The sequence below is a fragment of the Hyla sarda genome, chromosome 8, assembly GCF_029499605.1.
Source record: "Hyla sarda isolate aHylSar1 chromosome 8, aHylSar1.hap1, whole genome shotgun sequence".
NCBI classification, from domain to species: Eukaryota; Metazoa; Chordata; class Amphibia; order Anura; family Hylidae; genus Hyla; species Hyla sarda.
Genome location: NC_079196.1, coordinates 46097067 through 46104460, shown reverse-complemented (window position 1 = coordinate 46104460; position 7394 = coordinate 46097067). Strand labels below are relative to the sequence as shown.

The 7394-nt window shown below is 45.6% G+C and overlaps 1 protein-coding gene across 5 annotated transcripts in view; it reads left to right on the top strand.

Moving 5' to 3' along the window:
* The first annotated feature begins 1238 nt into the window (after positions 1-1238).
* The window catches only part of COBLL1 (cordon-bleu WH2 repeat protein like 1), a 188541-nt gene continuing 182385 nt past the window's right edge, over positions 1239-7394 (top strand). For 4 of the 5 annotated variants that reach the window (XM_056533253.1, XM_056533258.1, XM_056533259.1 and 1 more), the window contains exon 1: positions 1419-1631. The gene's annotated coding sequence lies outside the window, so the exon portion shown is untranslated. The other variant, XM_056533254.1, reaches the window with a different exon arrangement.

Below are 7394 nucleotides of genomic sequence, written 5' to 3'. Positions count from 1 at the left end.
GGTACTGTGTGTTGTGTGTCCTCCAGGTGTTGTGTGCAGTGTGTTGTGTGTCCTCCAGGTACTGTGTGTTGTGTGTCCTCCCAGGTGTTGTGTGCAGTGTGTTGTGTGTCCAGGTGTTGTGTGCAGTGTGTTGTGTGTCCAGGTGTAGTGTGCAGTGTGTCCAGGTGTTGTGTGCAGTGTGTTGTGTGTCCTCCCAGGTGTTGTGTGCAGTGTGTTGTGTGTCCTCCAGGTACTGTGTGCAGTGTGTTGTGTGTCCTCCCAGGTGTTGTGTGCAGTGTGTCCTCCAGGTACTGTGTGTTGTGTGTCCTCCCAGGTGTTGTGTGCAGTGTGTTGTGTGTCCTCCAGGTACTGTGTGTTGTGTGTCCTCCCAGGTGTTGTGTGCAGTGTGTTGTGTGTCCTCCAGGTACTGTGTGTTGTGTGTCCTCCAGGTGTTGTGTGCAGTGTGTTGTGTGTCCTCCAGGTACTGTGTGTTGTGTGTCCTCCCAGGTGTTGTGTGCAGTGTGTTGTGTGTCCAGGTGTTGTGTGCAGTGTGTTGTGTGTCCAGGTGTTGTGTGCAGTGTGTCCAGGTGTTGTGTGCAGTGTGTTGTGTGTCCTCCAGGTACTGTGTGTTGTGTGTCCTCCCAGGTGTTGTGTGCAGTGTGTTGTGTGTCCTCCAGGTACTGTGTGTTGTGTGTCCTCCCAGGTGTTGTGTGCAGTGTGTTGTGTGTCCAAGTGTTTTGTGCAGTGTGTTGTGTGTCCAGGTGTTGTGTGCAGTGTGTCCAGGTGTTGTGTGCAGTGTGTTGTGTGTCCAGGTGTAGTGTGCAGTGTGTCCAGGTGTTGTGTGCAGTGTGTTGTGTGTCCTCCAGGTACTGTGTGTTGTGTGTCCTCCAGGTGTTGTGTGCAGTGTGTTGTGTGTCCTCCAGGTACTGTGTGTTGTGTGTCCTCCCAGGTGTTGTGTGCAGTGTGTTGTGTGTCCAAGTGTTTTGTGCAGTGTGTTGTGTGTCCAGGTGTAGTGTGCAGTGTGTCCAGGTGTTGTGTGCAGTGTGTTGTGTGTCCAGGTGTAGTGTGCAGTGTGTCCAGGTGTTGTGTGCAGTGTGTTGTGTGTCCAGGTGTAGTGTGCAGTGTGTCCAGGTGTTGTGTGCAGTGTGTTGTGTGTCCTCCCAGGTGTTGTGTCCATCCCCCCTTGGACTTTGCACCTCCCTCCCAGCTGCAGAGCCAGGAACACAAGACGCTTTTTCTCCTTTGACCGAAAGGGAATGTGAGGGAGAGAAGAGAAGGGAACGTGGAGAATGAACAAGACTGAACTTGAATGCTAAGCTCCGGCGGCACAGAGAGTTAATATCCTCCAGAGGGCGGGGGCACAGAGGCTGGCACAGCCGGGGCGCAGCAGAACACAGGCTGCCTCTGTTTCCCAGGGAATCACTCAAGACAAGGTTGGTCTCAAGTTTCCCATTTGCCCCCTTTGGAGAAAGTTGCTCTAGGTGTGGTTTGTTGGTGCAGTAGGGGCTGGAGAGCGAGGAGGTGCCCTGCTGGCACACTGTGTGCGGTGCCCTGACTGGCAGGGGTTAAGCCCATATGGTTGTAGAGGCTGAGCTGACTGTAGAGCAGTGTAACCTTTGCTGGAAGTAGAGATCACATGGGCAGGTGAGAAGGTAAGTCCCAACTCGTTACATTGTAGCAAGTTTTCTTTTTGAAAAATCTTTTAACGGTCAAATCAATGAAGATAAACAAAGAAGCCGGATGGGAGAACTGCGGCTAAAGGCTGGGGAGTTAACCCGTGACATACTGGGAGTGGTAAACAATGGAACTACAAGTGCCAGCATGCCAGTAACATGTCTGTTGTGTCTGGGTTTAATACATGTGACCACGCTTTAAGTAAATATTGACAGTATGAAAGTAAATGGGGGGGGGGGGGGGGTGCCCTAATTTTAACTCATTCCTGGCCAATCATGTGAATAATTGTTACATACATTTCAGTGGTCTTTCAATGGTGGACCTCCAGCTGTAGAAAAACTACAACTCCCAGCATGCCCGGACAGCCGTTGGCTGTCCGGGCATGCTGGGAGTTGTAGTTTTGCAACATCTGGGGGTCTACAGTCTGGAGACCAGTGATATAGTTGATGCAGCTACTAGATCTTAACCCATTTATGGCCATGCTGTGGATAATTTATTTTACAATGTTTTCTATCTAATTCAGTGGCCTCCAAACTGTGGACCTCCAGATGTTGCAAAAGGACAACTCCCAGCATGCCTGAGAGTTGTAGTTTTGCAACATCTGGAGGTCTGTCATTTATAATTTATGCAGCTATTAGATCTTAACCCATTCCTGGCCATCATGTGGATTTTTTTTAAAATTTTTTTTTTACTATTTTTTTCCCATATAGTTTGGTGGCCTTCAAATGGTGAACCTCCAGATGTTGCAAAATGACAACTCCCAGCATGCCTGAGAGTTATAGTTCTGCAGCATCTGGAGGTCTGTCATTTATAATTTATGCAGCTACTGGATCTTAACCCATTCCTGGCCATCATGTGGATTTTTTATTTTTTTAAATTTTTTCCCATATAGTTTGGTGGCCTTCAAATGGTGAGCCTCCAGATGTGGCAAAATCACAACTCCCAGCATGCCTGAGAGTTGTAGTTCTGCAACATCTGGAGGTCTGTCATTTATCATTTATGCAGCTACTAGATCTTAACCCATTCCTGGCCATCATGTGGATTTTTTATTTTTTACAATTTTTTCCCATATAGTTTGGTGGCCTTCAAATAGTGAACCTCCAGATGTTGCAAAACTACAACTCCCAGCATGCTCGGACAGCCGTTGGCCGTCCGAGCATGCTGGGGGTTGTAGTTCTGCAACATCTGCAGGTCCACAGTTTCGGAGAGAGCACTTATATAGTTTATGCATGTATGAAAAAGAAATCTACTATAGAAAATGTTGTCTGGGGTTGACATTTGACTTAGTTGTAGGAGGCAGAGGAATTCATTATGTCCCCACCCCCTTAACGCATGGTTATTCTGGAGCTGCAGAGAGTCCCCACGTATTAAAGCCATCAGTGGCACTACAAATACCAGCATGCCAGTGATGCAACTTTAGCCGGATATTTACTTGGGCTCACACACGTTTATGATTTGTTTGGACTATGTGTTGCCTGTGTTTCCTATGCAGTTCACATACACTGTGAACAAGCAGAAAGTTTGGGTTTGACAGCTTTTGTTGCCCAGAGCAGGCTTCTGATTCCGCATGTGATAGTGGAATTTTTCCAGACTTGCCTATAGACATGTGCATATTGTCAGTGGTGTCTGGATCATCATGAGTCAGGATCAGCACACAGACTGCAGGGGACAAAGCTATGTGATGTGCATTTCAGTGAGAAGTGTGTATGTGTTTGTGTGTTGTCATGATGTAGATGAGGGACATGCTGATGAGGCTGGTATATGATGTAGATGAGGGACATGCTGATGAGGCTGGTACATGATGTAGATGAGGGACATGCTGATGAGAGTGGTATATGATGTGCATAGGGTGACAGTCTTATGAGGCTGGTACATGATGAGGATGAGGGACATGCTGATGAGAGTGGTATATGATGTGCATAGGGTGACGTTCTTATGAGGCTGGTACATGATGTATATGAGGGACATGCTGATGAAAGTGGTATATGATGTGCATAGGGTGACGTTCTTATGAGGCTGGTACATGATGTGGATGAGGGACATGCTGATGAGGATGGTATATGATGTGCATAGGGAGACGTTCTTATGAGGCTGGTACATAATGTGGATGAGGGACATGCTGATGAGGATGGTATATGATGTGCATAGGGTGATGTTCTTATGAGGCTGGTACATGATGTATATGAGGGACATGCTGATGAGGGTGGTATATGATGTAGATGAGGGACATGCTGATGAGGATGGTATATGATGTAGATGAGGGACATGCTGATGAGGATGGTATATGATGTAGATGAGGGACATGCTGATGAGGATGGTATATGATGTGCATAGGGTGATGTTCTTATGAGGCTGGTACATGATGTGAATGAGGGACATGCTGATGAGGGTGGTATATGATGTGCATAGGGTGATGTTCTTATGGGGCTGGTACATGATGTAGATGAGGGACATGCTGATGAAGGTGGTATATGATGTGCATAGGGAGACGTTCTTATGAGGCTGGTACATGATGTATATGAGGGACATGCTGATTAGGGTGGTATATGATGTGCATAGGGTGACGTTCTTATGAGGCTGGTACATGATGTATATGAGGGACATGCTGATGAGGGTGGTATATGATGTAGATGAGGGACATGCTGATGAGGATGGTATATGATGTGAATGAGGGACATGCTGATGAGGGTGGTATATGATGTGCATAGGGTGACGTTCTTATGGGGCTGGTACATGATGTAGATGAGGGACATGCTGATGAGGGTGGTATATGATGTGCATAGGGTGACAGTCTTATGAGGCTGGTACATGATGTAGATGAGGGACATGCTGATGAGAGTGGTATATGATGTGCATAGGGTGACGTTCTTATGAGGCTGGTACATGATGTAGATGAGGGACATGCTGATGAGGGTGGTATATGATGTGCATAGGGTGACGTTCTTATGAGGCTGGTACATAATGTAGATGAGGGACATGCTGATGAGGATGGTATATGATGTAGATGAGGGAAATTCTGATGTGGATGATACGTGATGTAGATGAGGGACATGCTGATGAGGGTGGTATATGATGTGCATAGGGTGAGGTTCTTATGAGGCTGGTACATGATGTAGATGAGGGACATGCTGATGAGGGTGGTATATGATGTGCATATGGTGAGGTTCTTATGAGGCTGGTACATGATGTAGATGAGGGACATGCTGATGAGGGTGGTATATGATGTGCATAGGGTGAGATTCTTATGAGGCTGGTACATGATGTAGATGGGGGACATGCTGATGAGAGTGGTATATGATGTGCTTAGGGTGATGTTCTTATGAGGCTGGTACATGATGTAGATGGGGACATGCTGATGAGAGTGGTATATGATGTGCATAAGGTGAGATTCTTATGAGGCTGGTACATGAGGGACATGCTGATGAGGGTGGTATATGATGTGCATAGGGTGACATTCTTATGAGGCTGGTACATGATATAGATGAGGGACATGCTGATGAGGGTGGTATATGATGTGCATAGGGTGATGTTCTTATGAGGCTGGTACATGATGAGGATGAGGGACATGCTGATGAGAGTGGTATATGATGTGCATAGGGTGACGTTCTTATGAGGCTGGTACATGATGTAGATGAGGGACATGCTGATGAGAGTGGTATATGATGTGCATAGGGTGACGTTCTTATGAGGCTGGTACATGATGTGGATGAGGGACATGCTGATGAGGATGGTATATGATGTGCATAGGGTGACGTTCTTATGAGGCTGGTACATGATGTGGATGAGGGACATGCTGATGAGGGTGGTATATGATGTGCATAGGGTGATGTTCTTATGAGGCTGGTACATGATGTAGATGAGGGACATGCTGATGAGGGTTTGTTATGTGCATAGGATGACATTATTATTATAGGGTACTTAATGGGGGACATGCTTATTAAGGATGGTACATAATGTGGATGAGGGACATGCTCATCAAGATACAATGATGTGGATGGAGGCATGCTCATGAGAGTACATGATGTGCATAGGATGACATTCTTATAAGGGTACATGGTCATGGGGGGCATGCTCAGAGTACATTATATGGATGAGGGACATTCTCATGAGGATACATGATGTGAATGAGGGAGATGCTTATGGGGGCACATTATGTGGATGGGGGACATGCTCTTCAGGGTACATGATGTGCATAGGGTAAAATTCTTATGAGGGTACATTATGTGGATAGGGATTATGCTCATGAGGGTACATGATGGGGATGAGGGACATGCTTTTGTGGGTACATGATGTGGACTAAGACATGCTTATGAGGGGGTGCATAAAGTGAATGGGTGAGGTGCATACATTATGTGAATAAGGGAAAGGTAGGGTAACATAATGTGAATAGAGTAACAAGAAAAGGATGGGGGCATCGTATGTAGGGGATGATATGAATAAGATGCGTTACATAATAAGGAGGAGGTAGTAATGACATGATTAAGTAGGGTCTTATATGATAAAATAGGGGGTGACATGAAGAGTAAGGGATATTATGATGAGATAGGGGGTGACATGATGAGTAAGGGATATTATGATGAGATGGGGGGTGACATGATGAGTAAGGGATATTATGATGAGGTAGGGGGTGACATGATGAGTAAGGGATATTATGATGAGATAGGGGGTGACATGATGAGTAAGGGATATTATGATGAGGTAGGGGGTGACATGATGAGTAAGGGATATTATGATGAAATGGGGGGTGACATGATGAATAAGGGATATTATGATGAAATGGGGGGTGACATGATGAGTAAGGGATATTATGATGAGATGGGGGGTGACATGAAGAGTAAGGGATATTATGATGAGATGGGGGGTGACATGAAGAGTAAGGGATATTATGATGAGATGGGGTGACATGATGAGTAAGGGATATTATGATGAGATGGGGGTGACATGATGAGTAAGGGATATTATGATGAGATAGGGGGTGACATGATGAGTAAGGGATATTATGATGAGATGGGGGATGCCATGAAGAGTAAGGGATATTATGATGAGATGGGGGGTGACATGAAGAGTAAGGGATATTATGATGAGATAGGGGGTGACATGATGAGTAAGGGATATTATGATGAGATGGGGGTGACATGATGAGTAAGGGATATTATGATGAGATAGGGGGGGACATGATGAGTAAGGGATATTATGATGAGGTAGGGGGTGACATGATGAGTAAGGGATATTATGATGAAATGGGGGGTGACATGATGAGTAAGGGATATTATGATGAAATGGGGGGTGACATGATGAGTAAGGGATATTATGATGAAATGGGGGGTGACATGATGAGTAAGGGATATTATGATAAAATGGGGGGTGACATGAAGAGTAAGGGATATTATGATGAGATGGGGGGTGACATGAAGAGTAAGGGATATTATGATGAGATGGGGGTGACATGATGAGTAAGGGATATTATGATGAGATGGGGGTGACATGATGAGTAAGGGATATTATGATGAGATAGGGGGTGACATGATGAGTAAGGGATATTATGATGAGATGGGGGGTGACATGAAGAGTAAGGGATATTATGATGAGATGGGGGTGACATGATGAGTAAGGGATATTATGATGAGATGGGGGTGACATGATGAGTAAGGGATATTATGATGAGATAGGGGGTGACATGATGAGTAAGGGATATTATGATGAGATGGGGGATGACATGAAGAGTAAGGGATATTATGATG